This window comes from Podarcis filfolensis (assembly GCF_964270895.1).
Source record: "Podarcis filfolensis genome assembly, chromosome: 16".
Taxonomy (NCBI): domain Eukaryota; kingdom Metazoa; phylum Chordata; class Lepidosauria; order Squamata; family Lacertidae; genus Podarcis; species Podarcis filfolensis.
The window spans coordinates 30,520,650-30,548,228 of NC_139620.1; the positions used below are offsets into that span (position 1 = coordinate 30,520,650).

General features: G+C 44.6%; 1 protein-coding gene across 25 annotated transcripts in view; it reads right to left on the reverse strand.

Annotated features, from left to right (window-relative positions):
* ARVCF (ARVCF delta catenin family member) overlaps positions 1 to 27,579 on the reverse strand; it is a 594,486-nt gene that overhangs the window by 329,728 nt on the left and 237,179 nt on the right. For 24 of the 25 annotated variants that reach the window (XM_083589903.1, XM_083589899.1, XM_083589871.1 and 21 more), the window contains exon 3: positions 8,009 to 8,089. The exons of the other annotated variant lie outside the window; for it this stretch is intronic. The gene's annotated coding sequence lies outside the window, so the exon portion shown is untranslated. The remainder of the gene's footprint in view (positions 1 to 8,008; positions 8,090 to 27,579) is intronic. 25 annotated transcript variants of the gene reach the window in all.

Below are 27,579 nucleotides of genomic sequence, written 5' to 3' on the forward strand. Positions count from 1 at the left end.
AGCAAATGTCATAGCAGCAAATGTCACAGCTCTTGTTGGACTACAACTCCCATCGTGCCTAGCTAGCAGGACCAACAGTCAGGGGTGATGGGAGTTGTAGTCCAACAACAGCTGGAGACCCATTTGGGAAACCCTGTTCTGGAGCCCTACACATAGCTGTCAACTTTCCCCTTTTTTTTAAGGGAAATCCTATTCGCAATAAGGGGATTTCCCTTTTAAAAAGGGAAACGTTGACAGCTATGGCCCTACAACCCTGAGGAACAGCTACTTTCCCCACCAAATTGCAGCGGGATCAGATATTGGGTAACAGGTCAGGCAGGGATTGGCTCTAGGTTTGAAGAGCCTCTTTGCAGAATCAATTCTAGCAGGAGTCCTCCTACACTGGTGGACTTGTCCCCAGGCATACCAGGTAGTGATGGCAGGCAGCTGCGAACCATCATTTCCCACAATGCCCTCAGGCATAGAGGAAACTGGTGGAATTTAAAATGGTACCTTGAGAGCTGGGGGACGGACACTGTGGCCCCCTACAGCTTCGAGAAGATGCTGTGTCCTGAATCCAAGGGCCCCATTCATCTCCCTTCCAGATGACCCACAGTCAGTGGAGTCTGAACTAGGAAAGTACAGCTGTCAGATGAGGATCACGCCAGGAAGTCTTCAGTTCACTATGGTTTCCCTTAATGGCTGATCCATTGGACCAAGCCAGGTTAGATTTTGAAGCCATGGATGTCCAGTCATTATCCAACGTTTCCCAGTTCATACACAAGAGGAAAGGCTCATTTGTATCTCAGCTTATTAAACCAATATATTGGGGTGAGAAAACTTCAGCTCAAGGGCCACATTCCTTGCTAGGCAACATTCTGGGGGCCAGATACCAGTGGTAGGAGAGGCCAAAGAGGACAGAATAGCAAATGTAAACAGAGCAGTAAATTATTATTTTTTCCTGTTTGTTGAATAGGGTAGTTTCCACACCTCTGTCCTCCATTCAGGCAAGAAAGAGGCATTATTAGAGTTCAACGACACATTCCAGCCAGGCAAAAACAGCAAAGTTGGCCATAAAACAGGACTATTGAGGGGCGTGGCTGAGGAGAGCCTCAAGGGCCAGAAAAAGCAGTCTCGAGTGCTGCGTTTGTCCCCCACTCTCTGACTGGAGGTTCCTCATCTCTGCATTATATGATAATCCAAACGCAGCCATTGAAAACGGGACTTTACTTTTCCTCCTCCCTTTCCTGTTCCCACCTGAAAACATTATGCACACAGCTCAAGAAGGTTCACTTCCATATCAATTGAAATCCATCAATTCTAGCCTCAGACTTTGAATATCAGTCTCCTGCCCTTGGAGCGGGGAGAAACTCCTCCGGAGGAAAAGTCCTCTCTAATGCAAGAAAAAGCAAGGCAACCCATCTCAGAGCACAAATAAGCAATATCTGCGAGAAGCAAATGCACTGGGTCTCGCTGGATGTCGGGAATAATCAGTCTCTTCATTCAAAGGCAAGGGAAAACAGATACATTTTAATGACGACTCTCACAGAGGCCCATCGTCCCAAGTGATGGATTCTGGCACGGAAATGTCTCGGGCAAGGCTGCCAAACAGAACTGTCTTTGTTGCCTCCCGCTTCAGAGCGTCGCCGCCTGACTAGGAGCATCGGCAGTGGAATCTCGAGAGCCGCCAATTAACTTCGCGACTCTGGGGTGGGAGAAACCAAGCAGTCTTGGCTTAGGCTCATCATGCGCTCTTCCAAGCCCAGCCCCAACATTCTGCTGCCTCCTTATGGCGGGGCAGGTATTTAAGTGAAGCTAAAGCTACAGCCGTGACAGCAGTCACGAAATGAAAAGACACCTGCTTCTTGGGAGAAAAGTGATGGCAAACTTAGACAGCATCTTAAAAAGCAGAGACATCACCTTGCCGACAAAGGTCCATATAGTTAAAGCTACCAGTAGTGATGTATGGAAGTGAGAGCTGGACCATAAAGAAGGCTGATGGCCGAAGAATGGATGCTTTTGAATTATGGTGCTGGAGGAGACTCTTGAGAGTCCCATGGACTGCAATCCATTCTTACAGAAATCAGCCCTGGGTGCTCACTGGAAGGACAGATCCTGAAGCTGAGGCTCCAATACTTTGGCCACCTCATGAGAAGAGAAGCAGGGGAAGACAGAGAATGAGATGGTTGGACAGTGTTCTTGAAGCTACCAACATAAGTCTGAGCAAACTGCGGGTGGCAGTGAAAGACAGGAGTGCCTGGCATGCTCTGGTCCATGGGGTCACGAAGAGTCGGACGCGACTAAATGACTAAATAGCAACTACAACAACAGTAGGCAAATCTGTGCACACATCCAAGCAAGAAAGAGGCAACAACAACAACAACATTCAACAACAACAACAACAACAACAATAATAGCATCGAGAACACTGTCCAACCATCTCGTCCTCTGTCTTCCCCTTCTCCTTGTGCCCTCAATATTTCCCAACATCAGGGTCTTTTCCAGGGAGTCTTCTCTTCTCATGAGTTGACCAGAGTACTCAGCTTCAGGATCTGTCCTTTCAGTGAGCACTGAATTTCCTTCAGAATTGATAGGTTTGATCTTCTTGCAGTCCATGGGACTCTCAAGAGTCTCCTCCAGCACCATAATTCAAAAGCATCAATTCTTCAGCGATCAGCCTTTTTTATGGTCCTGCTCTTACTTCCATACATCACTACTGGGAAAACCATAGCTTTAACTATACGGACCTTTGTTGGCAAGGTTATGTCTCTCTATTATGGAATAGGATGTCCCTATTTTCACTGGGGAATGTCAGAATTGGCAACACTAAGCTTGATGGGCCCAATGGTCTCAGCGGCGAAGGAAGCTGCTCGGGCACCTGGGGCAGGGTGAGGGCGGGGCGAGCCACCCATAGGGGCGGGGTGCACCACAGGGCCCCCGGAGTCTGCCTGCCTCCTCTCACTCAGCTGCCCTACAGCTGGGGGGGAGGCAGCAGGCGGACTGTTTGGGCAGCGCAGAGGCTGCGCGCACCCAAGCCACCATGTCTCTCCCTGGAGAGACGCATGGCTCAGCCACGCTGCAGGCCCTACGGTGAGTACTGCCCAGCATTTTGTCACCCCACCCCACTCAGCGGTGATACCCAGGGCAGACCGCACCCACAGCAACCCCCTTCCTCCGCCCCTGAATGGTCTGACTCAATATAAGGCGCAGCTTCCTACATTTCCAAGGTACATGGAAAACACCTCTGAACTCAGAGCGGATCATGGCAATTCTGGTCCAAAGAACCAGGCTGACTAAGACAACAGGCTATGACGACTCTCCTCCAGGCTAGGAAAATGCCCCACACCTGCCGTGAAGCAAAGCACAGCAGGTGCTCAAGAGAAGCCCAAAATAGCTTTGCAGCCTACGTCTGTTATGCCGGAGACATTTGTGCAGCCAGAAAAAGGCTTTATGAGGCTCCATGCATACAAACAAGCTCTATTTCGGGGCTGGTGCAGTCAGCATTCACCTGCAGTTCCAGAAGTGAGCAGGAAGCACAAGATACAGGCTTAGGCATGGTGGCACTCTAGCCAAGGTGTGCCGCCAAAGGCTGCTGGACCACAACTCCCATCATCCCTCACCATTGGCCAAGCTCACTGGAGCTGTTGGGAGCTGGAGTCCACCAATATCGAGAGAGCACCACCTTTGCTCTAGTCCAAGATTTGGGAACCTTTTCCAGCTCAGGGGCCGCATTTCCTTCTGAGTAACCATTTGGGGGCCACATTCCAGTGGTTAGGAGGGCCAGAAGCAAAAGTGTGCACCACAATGCAAACATTGCTTTTGTACTGTAGGCTACTTTCTAAACAGGTTTGCACAGACTTCTCTTTGAGAGGACTGTAAGTTGAGCGGTTAATGTGCATAATAACCAGTCATTGTGCACATTCACCAGGCCACATAGAAACTGTGCACATTATCTTTCCATGAAGAAGGAACTGTGCACATTTCCCACTCAATATGCATAACCCTCAACAGGCCCTAATAGCATTTTGTACATTCTCTGGGCAATATGGACATTCTCCAGGGACTATGCATATTGTCTCTAAATATATATGCCTCTTTTGCTATTTCTTTTCCAGACAGGGTTTAACGGGAGTTGTAGCATATCTGCCAACATGATGCAGCCCAAATCTGAGACACCATCTTCCGGATCTGAAATCCTGCATGAGTCCCATGACCCACATGAGATCACAGATCTGGGGAAAATGCTTCTTGGGGGGCATGGCACCCAAAAACATGCATTTTGGGGCACTGAGATCGTGGACCTGGAAAAAGCATGTTTTTTGTACGAGATCTCAGCCTAAAATCGCGAGAGAACAAAGCACCCAAAATGGCTACTATACTCTCACACAAAAAATGGGTTGTTCTGGTTTTTCCCAGGGCAATTGACAGGTATGTTGTAGCCCTAAACATCCAGAGGACATTAGGTTGGTGAAAGGTACTATAGATTGTCTAGGAAAACTGGTTTCCACATTTCCCCCTTTAAGGGGGAGATACCAGAGACAACTACTGGGAGGCAGGTGGTGCTGTGGTCTAAACCACTGAACACTTGGGCTTGCCGATCTGAAGGTCAGCGGTTCAAATCCCTGTAACAGAGTGAGCTCCCATTGCTCTGTCCCAGCTCCTGCCAACCTAGCAGTTCAAAAGCACGTCAAAGTACAAGTAGATAAATAGGTACCACTGTGGCAGGAAGGTAAACGGCGTTTCCGTGCGCTGCTCTGGTTTCCATCACGGTGTTCCATTGTGCCAGAAGGTGTTTAGTCCTGCTGGCCACATGACCCGGAAAGCTGTCTGTGGACAAACGCCGGCTCCCTCGGCCTGAACGCAAGATGAGCGCCACAACCCCATAGTCACCTTTGACTGGACTTAACCATCCAGGGGTCCTTTACCTTTTCTTTTCTTTTCTTTTTAACCAGAGACAACTACTCTGTTGTTGCTTATTGCTTAGAAACAGGAAAAGAAAGATTTTATACTTTTTTTAAATATCTAACCTCATAAAACATTTAAAAATAAATATCTCTCACTCTTAAACCCCAGATCCCGGACTGTTCAAAACATGAATAGCTTTTAGCCATAATGAAAAACTTGTTTTTTCTTTAAACAGAAGTCTACATAAACCAGAAAGTTGTACACAACGGGATCAAAGCGCTTAGGACAAATTGAACTCCATCCCTTTATCCTATGCAGGAGCAGCATAAAGCAGTACCCAACCTTTTGATAAAAAACTTTCCAGTCGAAAAACACAACTGTATTGAATTGCAGCAGAATACCACTGAACATTTCTATTTATGAGAACAGAATTGCCCATTAAAGCAAAGCAACAAAGAAATGAAATGAGATTAAAGGATTGGAGAGGGAGGGGAGTAGGAAGGGGCAAAATATGAAGAAACTTTGCAAGGCAGAATTCCAAGGATGAGGACAGGCAAAGTCTAATTTAAAATAAACATTTGTGTAGATGGCAGATCCTTGCCAACTTTGGTGCCAAATCGGAGACATTCAGTGGTAACAATGGGAAGAGCTTAGTAGCACTGATGTACAAAATTTGATTTGGGTTGTTTTGAGAAGCAAAAGGAACTATTTCCGGAAATCAGAAATAAATGACTGAAAGTTGCTGAAATAAGGACTAAATCCACCTGCACACGAAATGTGATGCAGTGAGCAAGACTCTCTTTCTTTCTCTCTCTCTCTTTTAAGGAAACAAATAAGAACTAGCTTTGCATTAGATTCTCTGCAAGGGCTTTAAAAAAAAGTCTATTCAGCCACAGTGTCCCTTATCAAAAGCAGATTGAGCACATTCAATTCAGTATTATGATTTATTAAATTTGTATACTGCCCTTCAGATCACAGGGGGGTTTACAATACAAAAACACAAAAATGTATACCATAATAACAAACGAAAACAATAACCCCTCCCCCCAAAAGCAGCTTAAAAGGTCAAAAAGGTAAAGGGACCCCTGACCATTAGGTCCAGTCGTGGCCGACTCTGGGGTTGCGGCGCTCATCTCACTTTATTGGCCAAGGGAGCCGGCGTACAGCTTCCGGGTCATGTGGCCAGCATGACTAAGTCGCTTCTAGTGAACCAGAGCAGTGCACGGAAACGCTGTTTACCTTCCCGCCGGAGTGGTACCTATTTATCTACTTGCACTTTGACGTGCTTTCGAACTGCTAGGTTGGCAGGAGCTGGGACTGAGCAATGGGAGCTCACCCCTTCGCAGTGATTCGAACTGCCGACCTTCTGATCAGCAAGTCCTAGGCTCTGTAGTTTAACCCACAGGTCATAGATTGTTTAATTAGCCAAAGGCCTGGAAGAAGAGGGATGTTTTTGCCTGGTGCCTGAAGATATGTAATGAAGGCGCCAGGCAAGCCTCCCTGGAGAGAACATTCTACAAGTAGGGAGCCACCACAGAAAAGGCCTGTTCTCGTGTTGCCACCATCCAGACCTCTTGTGGAAGGGGCACACAACAAAGGGCCTTAGAGGATGACCACAGGGTCTGGGTTGATCCATATGGGGAGAGGCCTCATGAGTGGGCCAGCCCTGCAAGTGATGGTGTAGACAGGTGAACATCATTACGCTGGGTCAAATCACTGGTCCACCCAGCTCAACATTGTCTGAGTGTTTGAGGACCGGGACATTCGCAGGGAAACCAAAATGCTTGTTTACAAAGCTATTGTACTATTGTATGCTTGTGAAACGTGGACCACTTATAAATGCCATCGCCAACTCCTCGAAAGATTCCATCAACAGTGTCGCTGAAAAATATTACACATCACCTGGGAAGACAGGCGAACTAATGCCAGTGTACTAGAAGAAGCAAAGATCACCAGTGTTAGATGCCTGATTATCGTCTTCCAAAGCAACTACAGTGGTATCTCTGGTTACGTACTTAATTCGTTCCAGAGGTCCGTTCTTAACCTGAAACTGTTCTTAACCTGAAGCACCACTTTAGTTAATGGGGCCTCCTGCTGCTGCTGCTGCGCCGCCGGAGCACGATTTCTGTTCTCATCCTGAAGCAAAGCTCTTAACCCGAGGTACTATTTCTGGGTTAGCGGAGTCTGTAACCTGAAGCCTCTGTAACCTGAAGCGTATGTAACCCGAGGTACCACTGTACTCTATTCCAAACTTAAAAATGGAAAGCTCAATGCTGGTGGTCAACAAAAGAGGTTCAAATACTCTCTCAATGCAAATCTTTAAAAATGTAGTATAAACACCAACAACCGAGAAACACTGACCTGCGAGCGCTCCAAATGGAGAGCAGCCTTTACCAAAGGTGTCATGGGCTTTGAAGACACTTGAACTCAAGACACAAGGGAGAAACATGCTAGGAGGAAGGCACTCTTGGCAAATCCACACCTTGATCAACTCTTGTCTGGAAACCAATGCCCCCGCTGTGGAAGGACGTGTGGATCCAGAACTGGCCTCCACAGTCACTTACAGACTCACTTTTAAAACTGTGTTTATGGAAGACATTCTTACTCGGCTATGAGTGATCACCAAGGAGAGAAGACGATTACTCTCCAGCGATTCAGGTAGACGTTCTATCACTGAGCAACAGACAGCCCTTCCCCACAAATGGCACGGAAAAGTGAAGCTCGAATAATACTTTGGAATGCTAATTTTGCTAGCAGAAAGCTCATTTTGCCTTGTTCCCATTTCACAGCCACCCAGCAGACTTAGCAGCGAGTTTCCAGTCCTGCTGGAAAAGTCAAGTTTCTGACATTATATCTTAAAGCTCTCAGGCTCTGCCCTCCCATCTCAGCCCATTCCCAGCCTTCCATTCACAATGGAGAATCAGCAGCAGCAACACACACCACACACTTCAGGCTGATGATTAGCAGCAAATGGGGAATCCAATTAATTACAGCAAGAATTAATCGGAACACAGGAAGCAGCAAGGACGTCTGTGAATTAAAAAAATGTTTTTTTATGTAATATCAAAGGAACAGAGCATCACAGGAGGAACAGAGAATGGAATCAAGTGCAGGAATTCAATACCTCTTTTCTGAAGGCTCTTCTCCTTATAGCTGAATCCTCCTGCTTGGTATTAAGCCCAGGGAATTCCTAGCTTGATGAAAACTGTCAAGGAAAAGAAAGACACCTTCAATAACGCAACAACGCAAAGGGAATGAATATGTTTACAAAAGTTCCACAATAGAAGATCCTAAGCTTTTAGCACAACTTTCACAGAAAAAAAAAACCACAACGCTGTGTGGGAGAGATGGAACAAAGGATTTCTTTCATTGTGCCTATCCTGGATGCTGGGGAGATTTCTCACAGGTTAAGAACCAATGTGGTCCAGGGTAGGGAGAGTCAGGCACAGAGGCCAAATGTTGCCCTCCAGGTCTGTCTATTTGACCCTTTGGACTCTCGGGGGTCACACCTTCCACCAGCCCTGCTTGGTACGTTCCTTGACTATTTATGCCTGCCTAGAATGTGTCCTTCTGATAATGTTCCTTGCTTACCCAGGAGAGGAGTGTGTGAGCATGTGAACAAACTAGCCATTCTCTCTCTCTTTATATATATATATATATATATATATATATATATATATATATATATACTGGCCAATGCCAAAATAGACTTCTAAGTTATTTACAAGCATAAAAATCAGTTACACAGGCGTTAAAAAATACAGTTGTACCTTGGTTCTGGTATACCTTATGAATCAAATGTTTTGGCTCCTGAACGCCACAAACCCGGAAGTGAGTGTTCCAGTTTGTAAATGTTCTTTGGAACCCGAACGTCTGGCTCAGCTTCCGCAGCTTCCGGAGCCTCCTGCAGCCAATCAGAAGCTGAGCCTTGGTTTCCGAATGTTTTGGAAGTCAAACGGACTTCCAAAATGGATTCCGGTTGATTTCTGAGGTACGGCTGTAAACATCTGTCGTTTAAAATATGCAATGAAACGGGTCCATTAGAGCAACACAGCAATTGAAACAGGATGCTCAGTTCAAGAGATCAAGGGAATGCCCATACAAGCAGGTGTGCTTTCAAAAGCTGGCAGAATGCCAATACAGATGTGCATTCTCTTGTATTTCAGCAGGGAGAGCTTTCCATAACAATAGCGACACCAGTGAAAAAGCCCACCTCCGCATCACTGCAAACCGATAATCGCCAGGCCTCAGCAAGGCTGATCCCGGTGGAAATCCAGGAAAATAAAACTAACATAAAACACTTGCAAATCCATCTCAAGTTAGAACACTTCACTCAGTCAATCCACCTTGCCATGTCTGCATCATTGGCTCGGGTTGCAGAGTCTGGGGTGGTTTCTTAATGAAGAAGCCCAGGCCACAGACCACCCTTGGGCAATGCCTAATAGAGCCGTAATGAGTGCTTTGTCAGTCAGCACTGAGTGTAACTTCCCCCCTGAACTACTCTAGCTTCCCAGCACATCATCGGAGGGGAGCAGACAAACGAAGTGAAAAAGAGCCTTCTCAGAATTTAAGGGAAAGGTATAATTGACACATATTGCCAATGAAAAGGCTAAACGATCTTGATGCCCTGGCTGAGGAACATGTCCAGCAATCAAACTGTCTCTTCTACTAGGAACCTCTCTGAAATGTCTCCGCATAATTTCCTTCTACAGCAAAGAATGGAGTTCTCTGATGTCGGAACAAGTTTGGAGGGAAATCTCATTAGCCTTCAGATTCACTTAATGTTCCTTCTGATTCCATTCATCTTTCTGGTCCTTCTACCCATCGCAACAGCCTACGTGTATTCTCAAAATCACTATATAAACACCAATGTTTAATACACTAGTCAGCCTCTGAATCATGGGGGGCATTCTTCCTTTCCTCTCCCCTCTCTTCTCCCTTCTATACGCATAACCTTTGCTTTTTATAACCGCAGTCTTCGTGGTTTCACCAATATCAAAAGGTTTATCGAAAAGGTCCCTAGAAAGGGAATTGGAGGTGGTAATGATGTCATTGCAGCAAAAGGTGGGAAATCAAAATGGCACAGTGGGGACATAGGTTTCCAGGAAGGAGTTGATCATAGTGCGCGTTTGCCAAGCATGCCTTCCTCTTAGCACGTTTCATCCTGAGTTCAAGAATCTTCAAAGCCCATGACACCTTTGGTAAAGGCTGTTCTCCAACTGGAGTGCTCGCAGGCCACTGTTTCCCAGTGTTTATACTACATTTTTAAAGATTTGCCTTGAGAGAGTCTTTAAACCTCTTTTGTTGACCACCAGCATTTCCATTTTTCTGTTCGGAAGGAAGTGTGGATCCAGAATGGCCTCCACTGTCACTTACGGACCCACTGTTAAAACTGTGTTTATGGAAAACGCTCTTACTATGTGGGGCTACCTTTGAAGGTGACCCGGAAACTACAACTAATCCAGAATGCAGCAGCTAGACTGGTGACTGGGAGCAGCCACCGAGACCACGTAACACCGGTCTTGAAAGACCTACATTGGCTCCCAGTACGTTTCCGAGCACAATTCAAAATGTTGGTGCTGACCTTTAAAGCCCTAAACGGCCTCGGTCCAGTATATCTGAAGGAGCGTCTCCACCCCCATCGTTCTACCCGGACACTGAGGTCCAGAGCTGCGGGCCTTCTGGTGGTTCCCTCACTGTGAGAAGTGAGGCTACAGGGAACCAGGCAGAGGGTCTTCTTGGTAGTGGTGCCCGCCCTGTGGAACGCCCTCCCATCAGATGTCAAAGATTTTTAGAAGACATCTGAAGGCAGCCCTGTTTAGGGAAGCTTTTAATGGTTGATACATTACTGTATTTGATATTGTGTTGGAAGCTGCCCAGAGTGGCTGAGGAGGCCCAGCCAGATGGGCGGGGTATAAATAATAAATTATTATTATTATTATTATTATTATTATTATTATTATTATTACTTGGCTATGAGTGGTCGCCAAAGAAAGAAGGTTGAAATGGCAGAAGGAAAGATAAAGGGATGCTAAAGTCTTTGGAAACCGAGCCGTATTAGAGATGATAGAGGGAGTTGGGTTTGTTTAGCCTGGAAAGGAGAAGGCTGAGAATGGCCCATCTACTTCAGCACCCTCTGTTTTCACAGTTGCCCACCAGATGCCTGTGGTAAACATGCAAGCAGAACCTGAGCACAAGAAGCACTTTCCCCTTCTGCGGTTTCCAACAACTGGTATTCAGAACCATTACTGCCTCCAACTGTGGAAGCAGAGCATGGCCACCATCGCTAGTGGACACTGATAGTCTTCTCTCTTAACATTAGAGGTCAGTGACATCCCTTATAGCAAGGAACTGGAAAAATGAAACGCTCTCAGAGATTACAGATGGGCAGATACTCATGTTAGAATATCTACAATTAGCAAAACTGACGGGATCAGTTAGAGGAATAGCGAAACAAAAAACAACTAGAGAATGGATCATATTGAAGAATTATGTAAAACGTGATTGTACAAATAACTCCATATTAGCAGAAACTGAGCGATATTTGTGAAGAAAAAGATCAAAGGAATGTATACAAAGCAGAAAGAAATGATAATGTATAATGGAAACCTGTGTAAAAAAGAATGTTATAGCAAACAGTATACTGAGAAGGGTGGGAAGGGTTGGTGTCGATCAGTACTTTTACTATGTAAATAACTTTGTCTTTTTTATTTCTTTGTTACTTCTTTATTTTTTATTTTTTTCTTTCTTTCTAAATTTTCTATTTTATATTAAAAAAATTCTAACTGTTAAGAGATAGTACATAATGTTTGCATAGACATGCAATTTTTTAATCAATAAAGAATATTAAAATGGGGGGGAGGAAATGAGGAAGAAGAAGAAGAAGTCATTGACATCCAATGAAGCTGTATGTTGGAGGATTTAGGACAGACCCCCCCCCCAAAAAAAGTATATTTCCAACAGTGTTAAAAGGTTTAAGAGTTAAATTATAAAATTCACCACCCTGCAAGGTGTACTGACGCTCGCCAACTTTGATGGCATTAAGAGAGGATTAGACAGATTCACGAATGAGAAGGCTAGCCAAACTGGGAGGGGTAGGCAATGCTGCTGAGGACAAAATTCAAGATGACCCTAACAGATTGGAGAACTGGGCAAAAACTAACAAAAAGAATTTCAACAGGGTCAAAGGTAAGGTTCTACACTTAGACAGGAAGAACCAGCTGCACAAACGTAAGCTGGGGGACACCTGGCTTGTCGGTAGTACATGTGAGAAGGATCTAGGGGTCTTAGTAGACCACGAGCTGAACATGTGTCAATAGTGTGATGCAGCATCAAAATCTAGTGCTGTAATAGGCTGCACCAACAGAAGTCTAGTCTCCCAATCAAAGGAAGTCATAGAATTGCTCTATTCTGCCTTCCTCAGGCCACACCAAGAGTAGTGTGTCCAGGTCTGGGTGTCACAGTTTAAGCAGGATATTGGCAAGCCGGAATGTGTGCAGAGGAGGGCGACCAAGCTGAACAAGGATCTGGAAACCAAACCTTATGAGGAATGGTTGAGGGAAGTGAGTATGTTTAGCCTGGAAAAGAGGAGACTAAGAGGAGATAGGCCAGCCATCTTCAAATATCTAAAGGGCTGTCACATGGGAGATGGAGCAAGTTTGTTTTCTGCTCCTCCAAAACCTATACAGTGGTACCTCGGGTTAGATATGCTTCAGGTAACATACGCATCAGGTTACAGACTCCGCTAACCCAGAAATAATGCTTCAGGTTAAGAACTTTGCTTCAGGATGAGAACAGAAATTGTGCTCCGGCGGCGCGGCAGCAGCAGGAGGCCCCATTAGCTAAAGTGGTACTTCGGGTTAAGAACAGTTTCAGGTTAAGAACGGACCTCCGGAATGAATTCAGTTCTTAACCCGAGGTACCACTGTAGATTCAAGAAAGGAGTTTCTGACTAAACATCAGGAAGAACTTCTAATGTTTGGCAGTGGAACAAACTCGAATGAGAAGTGACAGACTCTCCTTCCTTGGAGGTTTTTAAGCAGAAGTTGGGTGGCCATTTGTCATGTATGATCTAGTTGAGATTCCCACATTGCATGAAGCTGATTATACTGTGCCCTTTTTTCCATTCCTGGCTGCTGTCCATTTTGATGACCTGAACCAGAGCAAAATAGAAAATGGGAGGAGATGCTGTGTGCCGAACATGTAATAAAACCCAAACTGTACTTCATTGTAAAACACGGCTCTCTTTCCAATGATATACTTTTATCATGGGTTTTAATCAAATATCTTACAGCTCTCAGATGAAAAAGGTGAATGTGAAAAAAGGATTTGGGGGAGGAAGTGTAATGGCTTTTCTAATTGCTTGTTCTCTGTCACTTGTAACTAATTACCCTAATCATACTCCTGTATAGTTTCTGGGGCTCTTTCTTTTGTAACACTCAGGCAACTGAAGCATACCTTCAAGCATTAAAAGAAATGAAAAGGAGAGGCACAATTAAGCCATCCTGGTGACAACCATCTCTAGCAACGAATGTGAAGAAATATTTTCTGGCAATAAAATTTTGCTGGATCAAAATCACTCAAACAGCCAAAATTCATGAGAAAAGAAGGCCCCCATCTTGTGCAGAACATGGCATATGTCATGTAGACCATAGCTAACAAGAACATAAGAAAAGCCTGCTGGATTAGGCCAGTTGTCCAGACTGCCTCGCCAGAGTGGTGCATGCTCTGGTTATCTCTCGCTTGGACTACTGCAATGCGCTCTACATGGGGCTACCTTTGAAGGTGACCCGGAAACTACAACTAATCCAGAATGCAGCAGCTAGACTGGTGACTGGGGGCAGCTGCCGAGACCATATAACACCAGTCCTGAAAGACCTAGATTGGCTCCCAGTACGTTTCCGAGCACAATTCAAAGTGTTGGTGCTGACCTTTAAAGTCCTATACGGCCTTGGTCCAGTATATCTGAAGGAGCATCTCCACCCCCATCGTTCTACCCAGACACTGAGGTCCAGCGCCGAGGGCCTTCTGGTGGTTCCCTCACTGCAAGAAGCCAAGTTACAGGGAACCAGGCAGAGGGCCTTCTCGGTAGTGGCACCCGCCCTATGGAACGCCCTCCCACCAGATGTCAAAGAGAACAACAACTACCAGACTTTGAGAAGACATCTGAAGGCAGCCCTGTTTAGGGAAGCTTTTAATGTTTGATGCATTACTGTATTTTAATATTTTGTTGGAAGCCACCCAGAGTGGCTGGGGAAGCCCAGCCAGATGGGCTGGGTATAAATAAATTATTATTATTATTATTATTATTATTATTATTATTATTATTATTATCCATAGTGACCAACCAGATGCCTTTGACTCTGCTTGTGATAGCTACAAAGACCCAATACTCTGCTCAAAATTCTTCATCGTTCAAAAGAGAGGATTTGCCCACAGGTATCCATAACTTTGGGGAAATCTAGGGTTGACTCCTATGCTGTGTTGTACACACTAGTGCTTTTCAAGACTGTTTCAACACTACACTTAGTTCAAAATACAGCCACCCGTGGGTTGCCTGGGGGATCAATTGGTGGAAACATATCATGTTGGGATGGAAATAACTCCCCTGGCTTCCAGCCCATTTTCAAGTACAAGTCAAAGTGCTGGTGTCCCAGACAAACCGCAAGCCGTAGCAATGGTTTGTTTTTGGTTTATTGCTCATGGTTTGCTTGTGGGAGACAAACCATGAGCTCTGGTTCAGACGTAATGATAAGCCAAATTGTGGTTTAGCTCTGGGTAGAACAGCAGCAGGAGGGCTGGAGGAGGATGAAAGTCACCATCAGTTTTGTTGCGAGTGACAGCAGGCTTGGACATTCATGGCTAACTATAGTTTGACATTACATACATAGTTTGTTCATTACATATGAACAGAAGAAGAAGAAAAAGAGTTTGGATTTGATATCCCACTTTATCACTACTCAAAAGAGTCTCAAAGCGGCTCACATTCTCCTTTCCCTTCCTCCCCCACAACAAACACTCTGTGAGGTGAGTGGGGCTGTGAGACTTCAGAGAAGTGTAACTAGCCCAAGGTCACCCAGCAGCTGCATGTGGAGGAGCGGAGACGCAAACACGGTTCCCCAGATTACGAGTCTACCGCTCTCAACCACTACACCACACTGGCTCTCAACAGGGATGATAGGAGTTGTAGTTGGCAACATCTGGAGGGCCAAAGGTTCACCACCCTTGCTGATTTCCTGCTCGTAGGGATATGGGAAATGCCCAATTTTCCTTTCCTTATGCATGTCATCCAAAGGAGTTACTTTGAGCTGTTTCTGCACTTAGGGAGAACAGACTATAATAGTTTAACTAGCATATTTCACTACCATGCAAAAACTACCTGGATGTGGGTCATAGCATGCTTCACTCCTGCAGAGTTCTGAATCAAGCCCAACCGGCTAATTATCTCCTCCCTCACACATAAACACAAATCAGGAGTATCCCCTTAGAAGAGGCAATGAATGAAATTAAAAATAAAATACTTTTCTTCGGAGGAAGAAGTTAACGAGAGGGTCACCTGCCCATCTGACTCCCACATCTAGACATCTCTCAACACGCATTAAATGCCTCCATCAAAGGCTGCAATAAATATCAGAAGCCTATAGAAAATTGGAATACTGTATGTAGTTTTCCATTATTTTCTTTTCCTCTGCCAGGTAACAGCTACAGTATGTAATCATTCCCTTTGCAACTTTCCCCTGTTTACCAAAACTGAGAAAACTGCAATTCATAAAAGACGTCGGTGAAATTAAACATATGATTTCATTAGAGAGAGAGTGATAGAGCTGTGTAATTGTTGTAGCGATATTGTTATATATTAAAAACCTAACAGGAAGATTTTTAAATGGAAAAATTGCAATGTATGAAATTACTGGTATACATAATGTCCTTGAGAAGACATGGAAACAATTTCTTTGCTATTGGTACTGTGATTTCCCAGATCAGTATGATCCTAAATACTTTTTATCTTTTAAATAGAGCTTTTAGTGTTTGTCATAAGTACAATTTTTCTTCTTTGTATTGCAGATGTAATGCACTACGAATACAAAAAGAAAAGAAAAAGTCTATTTGCTTTGGGCCTGCTTCGTAAGAAGCCGGAGCCACACACACAGAGAATTAGATTAGCTATCCCCTAAAAACACTTTATTGATCCAGAAAACGCGCACACGCAGGACAATACATTGCATAGAAACATATTCTAAAGACTATCCGGACAATGGAATGCAGCCAAGAACTAAATGAGTGTTATAATGGATACAGAATAAGTGGCACTTGCATTCTTCATAGATCAGTTATTCACACCCACTGAAAAATACTAGTGAAGATTCCACATCTATATTTCCTGCCTCGAAACTGTGCTTACTTTAAGAGAGGAATGGACAAATCTGCAGAAGATAAGCTAATCAATGGTTACTAGCCACATAAATTAACTCTCTCCTATAGTATATTTTCCTAAGGCTGTCGTCACGCTGCAGTTTGTACAGCCAGCTGCCAACAGATGGCACTGTGAACTGCAGTGCAATGACAGCCTTGTGAAAGCTTCTAGACCATGGGTAGGCAAACTAAGACCCGGGGGCCGGATCCAGCCCAATCACCTTCTCAGTCCGGCCCGCAGACAGTCCGGAAATCAGTGTGTTTTTACATGAGTAGAATGTGTCCTTTTATTTAAAATGCATCTCTGGGTTATCTGTGGGGCATAGGAATTCATTCATTTTTATTTTTAATTTCAAAATATAGTCCAGCCCCCCACAAGGTCTGAGGGACAGTGGACCAGCCCCCTGCTGAAAAAGTTTGCTGACCCCTGTTCTAGACCATCGCAGCAGCAGAGGTGGGAGGCAGTGGCTGGCTTCCCTGGTCTCTCATGGGATGAAGAACTCAGAATCAAGTTATGGCTTCTGCCACAAGCTTTAATGCTCAAGTCGGTATGGTACATGTGAATGGCCAAGCAAGCTAAGATGTTGAGTCAATGAGTGACACCTCCCCTACGCCTTGCTCTTGAGGAGGGGCAGGCACAATGTTTAGACTACAAGATAATCACCTGAAACAGGGGCCAGTGGCATAGCTTTCCTTTTCTGATATGCCCATCAGAAGTCACCTTGCCCATCTGTGCCACGAGGGGCTCTGAACATTGCACAAAGTGCAAAATGTCTACATGGTAGGCGACACGCAACAAGCACGTGAGCTGCTTCCTTGAATGTGCAAAAGTGAAAAACGGCAAAAGTTGCAAGAAGATTCCAACAATTGACTAAAATAGGTTTGCCCTTTTAAAATCTGCTCGTCTAGCAATTATTTTGCTCTGCTCACAGCCTGTGATTATTGAACATGTTAGAACATCTTTGCACATCTTCAGCAGCTAGAGCAGAATGAAACTGGAGCCACCCTCACCCCCTATCCTTCGTTACATCCACACTTCAACTGTTGACCAGATCAAAGTCGGTCATCCTTAATCCTGAAGCCAAACTTCATTGATTTCTCTAACAGCCCCTCCCCAGGATCCAGATCCAGGATTTACCACCTCCCCCTCTGCCAAAACTGAGACATCTCAGAGACCAGATGAAGCCTGTCTGAACCTGCTGAAAGCCTTCCCAATATCTCTGCTGTCTAACTCTTCAGGACCTTTCCCCCCTTCTTCCCAATCCGACTATCTCTTCCAGGACAACTGAACAGGGCTCATGAAGAACAGCTCAGGGGAGTTGTGGAGCAACAGCCAGGGCAGGGCATCCATCCTGCTCTGCTGCCGCCACCACTGTCCATCTCGCTTGCAAAACCGTTTCAAACTCAGAAGTGGAGGACGAGAAGCAGTGGGAAGCAAAGGAGCTGGATGGTTGCTGAGGAGATGCCCCAACCTCTCATGGCTGCTCCTCTGTGTCTTACTAGAGCCAGCTGCCTGAGTGTATCTCCTTCATCATCATCATCATCATCATCACTTTTAATTTGTACACCGCCTTTCTATTTTACAAAGCCTCTCCTCCTCCCAGAGGGGAAGAGTTCTGAGCGGGAGCCATTTCCCGCCTTTAGCAGGGGGCGTTCTGACCCTGCTCTGCTGTCCCTCCTGCCGCATCTCATCCCCTGGCAGCCATCCAATCAGGGGGATCCAATTGGGGGCGGGTTTTAGCGGCTCAAAATGCGGCCGCAGCAGTGCTTCCACCTCATTGCACTGCTGGCTTTCGTTTACAAGCTGAAGAAACAAAGAATGTAACCTTACACCTAATGCAATACAAAAATGTGGTAATAAAACAGCTTTAAAATAAGCAATCTACATCAAATAAAGTAACATTCAACAATCATTAGACTAGTATAGAATAATAATATCAGCATATAAAAATTAAACAGAAACCCACTCTTAACAATTACAATAAATAATTTCGAAACTACAATCAATAAAACAACAGCAAGCCACACTTCCAGGTGGAGAGGTCAAAATTAGAAACAGAGCTATTGGAACCCAATACTAAGAATCTGTCAAGAATGTATAACTTGCTGTTGAAATGGAATACACAGGATGAGACGGTTAAATCAGCTATTATTAAATGGGCACAAGACATTGGGCATGACATTATGTTTGCTGACTGGGAACAGTTATGGACTACCGGTATAAAGTTTACGGCATGTAATGCCTTAAGAGAGAATATTATGAAAATGATTTATAGGTGGTACATGACCCCAGTCAAGCTTGCAAAAATCTATCACACGCCCAATAATAAATGCTGGAAATGTAAGGAAACTGAAGGTACTTTCTACCACCTTTGGTGGACGTGCCCAAGGACCAAGGCCTTCTGGGAAATGATTTATAATGAAATGAAAAAGGTGCTTAAATGCACTTTCGTGAAGAAACCAGAAGCCTTCCTCCTGGGCATGGTAGGTCAATTGGTGTCAAGGAAAGATAGGACGTTTTTTATGTATGCTACAACAGCAGCAAGAGTACTCTTAGCAAAGTATTGGAAGACACAAGAACTACCCACACTGGAAGAATGGCAGACCAAGGTGATCGACTACATGAGACTGGCGGAGATGACTGGCAGAATCCGTGACCAAGGGAAAGAGACGGTGGAAGAAGATTGGAAGAAATTTAAAGTTTATCTTAAGAATTGTTGTAAAATTAATGAATGTTAAAATGTCTTGGGTAACGCAAAATAGAATTGCAGTGACAAACAATTGGATATGAGAAAAAAGATTTAAAGAAAGTGCTATAAGAAATTGAAATTAGGGGTTGCTGGAATGATTTAAAACAGGGATGCAGAAAGGGGAGGTATGGGGAAGTCGCTGAAAGAAGGTCTAAGGAAATAAAGGTTAAGAAATTATACGTGTTTATATGTTTGTTTGTTTATGTATTGTGTTGTATTGTCTTTTAATATGTGTTGAAAAACCAATAAAAAATTTATAATAAAAAAAAAAACAACAGCAAGCCACAGTGCATAAAATAATACAATACAAATTGAGAAGCAGAGACTGGAGGGTGGGGCAAGGCAGGTGGAAGAAGGCCTTGCCTGATGGAGTCTCTCCCCTCACAGTTCTTCCTCCAGGGAGATGTCAGGGGTTGAAAGCAGATACACTGTGAATTTGCCTCCAGCAGCAATGCCAACGGAGGTTGTTCAGAAGTCGCCAGCCGCTTCTGCCCCCATTGGATCAATTCCCAGAGCATGGCCACCCCACTGACTTCCATCCATCAAACACCAGTGGTTTGCTGTGTTCTTAAGGAGTGAATTATTGCTCAGGATTCCAGACTGGTTCGTAATGAATCGCTTCAAAACATTAAGCACCGTTTTCTAAATTGAACCCCTTCCATAAATGTATGCTTGTAACTGATAATGTACATTTAGCACCCTATGGTGATTGGGGAGGGGGAAGACTGCTGCAAATTAAAAATGATTTTGCTTCTTTAAAAAAACGAATAACGATTAGATGCAGTAGCTGCAAAAAGTCCAGAAAAATTACCAGAAAGCCAGTGACTCATTCGCTGACTAAGGGAGCTTGCTAGTTTCCTTCAGAAGCAAATGCTAAGGATTTTTGTTATCTATAGATTTGTATTATTCCGATTATTATGAAGTGGGATATAAATCATGTTCAATTTTATATATTTGAACTACAGTAGTACCTTGATTCTTGAACAGAATGTGTTCCGGGAGTCCGTTCGACTCCCAGAACCATTCGAAAACCAAGGCATGGATTCCAATTGGCTTCGGGAGTGTACTGCAGCCAATCGGAAGCCGCGCCAGACGTTCAGCTTCCGAAAATCATTCAAAAACCAGAACACTCACTTCCGGGTTTCGATCGTCCAGGAGCCAATTTGTTTGGGAGCCAAGGTGTTTGAGATCCAAGGTGTGACTGTAGTAATTTCCATCTAAGTAGAACACAGGAACAGTGAAAACTACCTGACGGTTTCAGACGGTTGCATTCAGGTAACTCCATATGATCTGCATGTAATTCTTCACAGACCTCTAGCCCAATGGTTGCCATCAATTTGATTTGAACTGATTTTATAATGAATTGATTTTAGAATGCTGTATTATTTTACTGTTGTTAGCAGCTCTGAGCCCGGCTTCGGCTGGGGAGGGCGGGATATAAATAAAATTTTATTTTTATTATTGTTGTTGTTGATGATGGGCAATGGCTCTCCAAAGTTTCAGGAAAGGAACTCTCCCTGCCTTACTTGAAGATGGTGGGCATTGAACCCGGTGCCATCTGGAGGCACTGAGCTATTGCTCGTTCCCAGTAATGGTACTTTTGGCTCTACAAGCAAAGGTTTCACTCTCAGGTATCAGGGAGGCGACATCCCTAGCCTTAGAAAAAGAGCCTACTGGATCAGGCTAATGGTCCATATGGAGGAGAGGACTATCACAGGCTACTAGGGACCCAACCCTTTTGCTCACCCCCCAGTATTCAAAAATATCAGGGCCAAACGCAGTTTCAGTGACTGGCTCGTTCTCATCCTCTTCCTATCACGGAGGAGAAGGAGGGGGAAAGCAGCGCCCTTGATGGTTGTGGTGGCAGGAGAAGGAAGAGGAGAAGGAACAGCCGCTAGCCATTGAAGCTGCACTGCCGCCATGGTTGGGGAGGGGAGAGTGGTCTTGAGTTCGAATTCTGTTAGCGGGTTTCCTGCAGGCATTTGGTTGGCCCCCGTGAGTACAAAACGCTGGACTAGATGGGCCATTGGCATGATCCAGCAGCCTCTGATATTCTCAAGAGGTTCTCCAGTATTAATTCACATAAAAGAGAATAAATAAAGACAGTGGCTAGCACACTGCTTATACTGTGTGTGTGTGTGTGTGTGTGTGTGTGTGTTACACTTTTGAACCTTACTTCAAGCTATAGTACAGCAGATGTGAGGCACATGTTTTGAGTTTATTTCAACAGAAAGTAATCATTTCAATTAATTCGGGATATCAAAGATACTGTCAGAGGTTTTTGTTGGTAATTTAAGTAGAATTTATGAAAAGCTAGGGCAGATACTAGCCCAGACTTAAAGGGCTTCTTATGAGGAGTGAAAGAAAAGCTGGTGTTGGCAAGAGAGAAATCATTCCGTTTCCCACATTAGTTCACGATTCATACTTTTAAAATCCCCACGAAAATTCATCAGCATTTTAGTGCAAATTTCTCCTAAGACACGCAATTGTATGCAATTTTGCCTAACAGAAACATTTTGCAAAGTCAACATTTTTCAGTAACAGTCAGTCAGTCAGTTTTACTGCACATAGTCAAAGGCTGCCGCAATGTACACAGAATCATTCAAAAATTAAAAGAAAATATACTGGATTAATACAAAAAACTTAAAACATTTATGTTATCAAGACTTTACCTACCCTAAACAGAGCTATTTGATATAATACATTTATGTGTGTTAGTTTTACTAATATTTGTACTTTTGTGCAAACTACCCTAGCATATGCATTTTTGGTTCACGTTACTTGGCTGGGGAAAAAATGTCATTGCAAAATTCAGAGAAGTGCAAATTTTGAAGGATGGCTGGATTTCAGAGTTGCTTTTCGAAAAGTGTAAATTAAGTAAGTTCACCTTTAAATGTAAACTAAATAGAATCTTTCCATTCCAACTGTGCTGCCATCACAATGGAAACTCAGCATCAAGCTGCAGCACATCCAAAATTTGTTTTCCAACGAACTCTGCAAATTAACAGCTGTACACAGCCAGGAGATTTGCAAAACCCACTGAGCCCCCATGAATTATACATCACTGACTTCTTAAAGCTAATGTACCATAATTCTTCTGCAAAGGTGCTGTGGAAAAGCTGAGATCATTACCTTTTGTACGGTTTTCCGATTACAAATAAAAGACACGTAGGAACTGGGGGTAGAAGGGAAACAAGCACTATGCCCATGGAACATTAACGACTTGCTAATAGGCAGGTAGAAATAATTATGTGCAAACCTAAAATTCCTATCTGCCAACAGAAGAGCCTCTCCTTGGAATTTATTTTGCCATGAAACCGATACGAAATCCCATCATTTAATTTTTAAAAAACCTAATACGTGCGAGGGTTCATTGGACCCAATTAAATTAAAATGCAACACGCAATCACCTTTTATGCAAATTTTTAAAGGGGTTTATTACATTATATGCTAATATTGAGTTTCATATCCTTTAGATGATGAATTACCCAATTGTGCTGCCCAGTCCATTAAACAGACTCCAAGCCAAGAGTTTAATTCTTCCTTTCTTTACAGAGCAATGAGAGAGAAGGGAGATCTCGTTTTCAGGATCCCTCACCCTAACACCCACCCTGCTCCTTATATCATCGTAACATTAAACATTAGACAGAGCTTATGAATTAAGTTTAAGAGACTCTAGTTTTTTCCAGGAATAGAACAATCGGCTCCCTAGAAGGCCATCAGATGGTGGCATCCTCTTTTCTTTTTGTCAAAATGGCAGTTGTTCCTCTAGTCCAGGGGTCAGCAACCTTTTTCAGCCGTGGGTCAGTCCACCGTCCCTCAGACCATGTGGTGGGCCGGACTATATTTTTTTGGGGGGGGGGATGAACGAATTCCTATCCCCCACAAATAACCCAGAGATGCATTTTAAATGAAAGGACACATTCTACTCATGTAAAAACATGCTGATTCCCAGACTGTCCATGGGCCGGATTGAGAAGGCGATTGGGCTGGATCTGGCCCCTGGGCCATAGGTTGCCTCCTACTGCTCTAGTCCATGGGTTGGCAAATTAAGGCCCAGGGGACGGATCCGGCCCAATCGCCTTCTCAATCCGGCCCACAGGTGGTCCGGGAATCAGCATGTTTTTACATAAGTAGAATGTGTGCCTTTATTTAAAATGCATCTCTGGGTTATTTGTGGGGCATAGGAATCCGTTCAATTTTTTTCTTCAAAATATAGTCTGGCCCCCCACAAGGTCTGAGGGACAGTGGACCGGCCCCCTGCTGCAAAAGTTTGCTGACCCCTGCAGTCTAATTCAGTATTTCTCAGTGATGGCTTGTGCCCGTTGCGATTGGTGGGGCTGACGGTAGGGAACCCAACAGTAGGTGGCGCTGGAGCCAATGACAGGCAGAACCAACTAATTCTACTTTTCCCCTCAACATCCTCCCAGCTGAGTTCTAAAAGGAGAACACTAAGACCAGCTTCCCCTGGCATTTCGAATCACTTCTTGGTGTCTTAGAGCTAAAATGATCTCAACCCTGTATTACATAGCAAGTTGCCTATGCCAGTTCAGGCACTGTGTCCCTGAAAAGCAGTGTTGTCTTCTCTGACTGGCAGTGATTCATCCCAGGGAGTCTTTGACCATCAATGCCAGGGACCTTCTGCTCACAAAGCATATGTCAAAGATGGGGAATCTACAGCCTGCCAGATATTGCTAGACTACAACATCCATCATCCCTGATCACTGGCCATGCTGTATGTGCAATCTTCTTTAAGAAATAATAATAATAATAATATCTGGCTGGGTTTCCCCAGCCACTCTGGGCGGCCTCCAACAAAATATTAAAAATACATTAAAACATCAGTCATTAAAAACTTCCCTAAACAGGGCTGCCTTCAGATGTCTTCTAAAAGTCAGATAGTTGTTTATTTCTTTGACGTCTGATGGGAGGGCGTTCCACAGGGCAGGTGCCACTACCGAGAAGGCCCTCTGCCTGGTTCCCTGTAACTTGGCTTCTCGCAGTGAGGGAACTGCTAGAAGCGCCTCGGCGCTGGACCTCAGTGTCTCAGTTGAACGATGGGGGTGGAGATGCTCCTTCAGATATACTGGACCGAGGCCATTTAGGGCTTTAAAGGTCAGCACCAACACTTTGAATTGTGCTCGGAAACATACTGGGAACCAATGTAGGTCTTTCAGGACCGGTGTTATATGGTCTCGCGGCTGCCCCCAGTCACCAGTCTAGCTGCCACATTCTGGATTAGTTGTAGTTTCCGAGTCACCTTCAAATGTAGCCCCACATAGAGCACGTTGCAGTAGTCCAAGTGGGAGATAACTAGAGCATGCACCACTCCAAGGCAAGCTTGGAGATTTCAGGTCAACTTTGGAGGTCTTGCTACCCTGCCTTGGTGACCTCCAGATGTTTTAGACTACATCTCCCATGAAGCTGTCCTAAGGTGTTAACACCATATTCTCTTTTTAACAGAAGCAGCGGTCAAGGCTGCAAGGGTGTGTCATGACCGCCCTTTTTATAAATGACTGTCATTCTGGACAACAAAGCAGTAGAAGATCAATTCTTCACCCCAATAACATTCTCAAAAGGATACCACCTTTTTTCTATTTTTGGTCAGGAAAGCTATTCAATCAATAGCATTAATTTGTTGCTTCTGAGATCAAAAAGGAAAGGTTTAATTTTTCTTCTTCCTGCCTAGCAACTTTTTCTTCATGCTTTTAAACAGAGTCTTGCTTTTAAAACACAAAAAAAGTTTGATGTGATTTTATCAGCATTATTATTATGCTGAAATAATAGGGAGGTTGATTTGTATTTCTCTGTGTGAATTATGTTAATATGTGTACTATATGAAAAATAAAAAAGCAAGGATGCAGCTTTTAATCAGCTAAGCAATTACTGCAATCAATCTATTGGAACTATTGTATTTTTGTGTTTTGCTGGAAGCCGCCCAGAGTGGCTGGGAAAACCCAGCCAAGATGGGCGGGGTATAAATAGTTATTAATTATTATTATTAGAACATTTTAATTGACTAAGAGGTGCATCCAATTAACTTGAGCGGCATATTTATTCCTTTTTAAAAATATGTATTTTTTATAGTAAGCACCAATAAAATTTGCAGGTGGCAAGTGCGTACTATACTCAAACGCTATAGCAACCACTTGCTAGGGCTACCAGGGCTACAACCCAGAATCTTCAGCTCCAGCCACAGCTGCCCCCAAGAGGTGGGAAAACCTCCCCGAGTAATGAAATAGTTCCCAGGTACAGGAGTGGCTTCCCCAACCCAGACTGCTCACCCATTGTCCTCCATGGGAAGGAGTGTAAAAGATTTCTTAGGAGCATAGGAAGCTGCTTAATACTGAACCAAACCACTGGTTCACCAAGCTCAGTAGTGTCCAAATCAGGGTTTTCCAAGCTTGGGTCTCCAGGTGTTTTTGGACTACAACTCCCATCATCCCTAGCTAACAGGAACTGTGGTCAGGGTTGATGGGAATTGTAGTCCAAAAACAGCTGGAGGTTTTGGAAACCCTGGTCTAAACTAACTGGCACGGCCCTTGCTGAAGAATTGATGCTTTTGAATTATGGTGCTGGAGGAGACTCTTGAGAGTCCCATGGACTGCAAGAAGAACAAACCTCTCCATTCTGAAGGAAATCAGCCCTGAGTGCTCACTGGAAGGACAGATCCTGAAGCTGAGGCTCCAATACTTTGGCCACCTCATGAGAAGAGAAGGCTCCCTGGAAAAGACCCTGATGCTGGGAAAGATGGAGGGCACAAGGAGAAGGGGACGACAGAGGACGAGATGGTTGGACAGTGTTCTCGAAGTTACCAGCATGAGTCTGACCAAACTGCGGGAGGCAGTGGAAGACAAGAGTGCCTGGCATGCTCCGGTCCATGGGGTCATGAAGAGTCGGACACGACTAAATGACTAAACAGCAACAACAACAACAAAAACCTGGAGATACTATGGGTTGAACTCTGGATCTCCCTCATGCAAAATAGATGTTTGTTTGTTGCATTGATTTCCCATCTTTCCCCCAAGGATCTCAAGTTCTCCTCCTACCCGTTCGATCCTCAACCCCGTGAGCTAGGTTAGGCTGAGAATGAGTGGCTGGCCCAAGGTCATGAACTGAACGTCATGGCTGAGCGGGGATGTGAACCCTGGTCTCCCAGATCCTAGTCCAACGCTCTAACCACTACACCCCACTGTTCTACTGCTGAGCTACGGCCCTTCTATCTGATTTGGACTGGAATTTCACTTTGGCAATGGTCGTCTTTTCTGGATTCTTCCAACTCTTGGTGTGTTCCTGGGACTGAACCCCTCTGCCCTGACCCGAGTCTGGCTCCCACTTGACAGCTGCCTATAGCTCATCCTCCCATACTAAGACCAGGCTGGCTCCTACTTTATGAAAGCTCAGTTGGAGTAAGCTTGGAACTACCCCTAGCTCAGGGGTAACCAATACAGTGCCCTCTAGATGATGTTGGACCACATCCCTGAACACTGGCATGCTGCCTGGGGCTGGTGGGAGTTGGAGGTCCAGTAACGTCTAGAAGGCATCTGCCCAAGCTACACCACCTGCAGTGCTGATTTCCCTTACACTGCACAATAAGCTTGAGCAGCCTGCCTGCTAGCCTGTGCCAGGAAAATATCTTCTAGGAGGAGTCCTTGCTGCAATGCGTTTCCAGAAACCTTATTTGCTTTCGGTCTCAGGTAGCCGGAGGAGAATACAGAGAGACTTGGGTGCTCCTGAAGCCTCGAGTAGCAATCCGTATCCTGGAAGGCTGGAAGTTGCCTCTTATAGCTGCCACTTCCCTTTCAACAGAGTTCAGCAGGACCTCTCCAGAGGAACTGGTTGCTGATCCCATTATATACTGGTTCCCCCGCTCCTCCTCCCCAATGCTTTAGTGGTTTCAAAGAAGAAAATGGCAAAGGATCCAACACTTGCCCTATGCCACAGCCATGCAGTCTCTTCAAAGCAATCTAAATTGCTTTTGTTAGCAGTTTAAAGGGGGGGAGAAGACCACAACAACTCCAAGAAGCAAACCAACACCAACACTTTGTGAATTTACAAAGGAGCCCGCTATTCCCGCCCAAGAAACATTCTCGATTGTATTCCTTACAAGCACAGAGATTAGCCACTATAAAAACACACACAAACAAGAACGGCAGCCATTTGGTTATAATTGCAATAACCAGAAGCACTCTGCAACCCGACGCTGTCAAACGATTCCGTGCTTAGCAGACGTTCTGCTCGAATTTTAATTACGCAGGACAATGGGACGCTGCCAGTAGCTAGTATCCACCGGCTGAGCAATTAAGCTGGCAGGATCTCGAACTCCAAAAACAAAACAAGAGAGACAGAGGCCGGGGGGGGGTGGAGAGGAAGGGAACTACTAGTTATTGAGCTGAATGCATCGCTTCTTTCCTAACATATGTACACTGAAAAGCCCCCCTTTTCGTGGGTGGAAAGAATCGGTCTGCCCCCAAAGGACACCGAGAAAGCACAGAACAAGCCGGCCATTAAAAGCATTTCATCGAAAAGATAT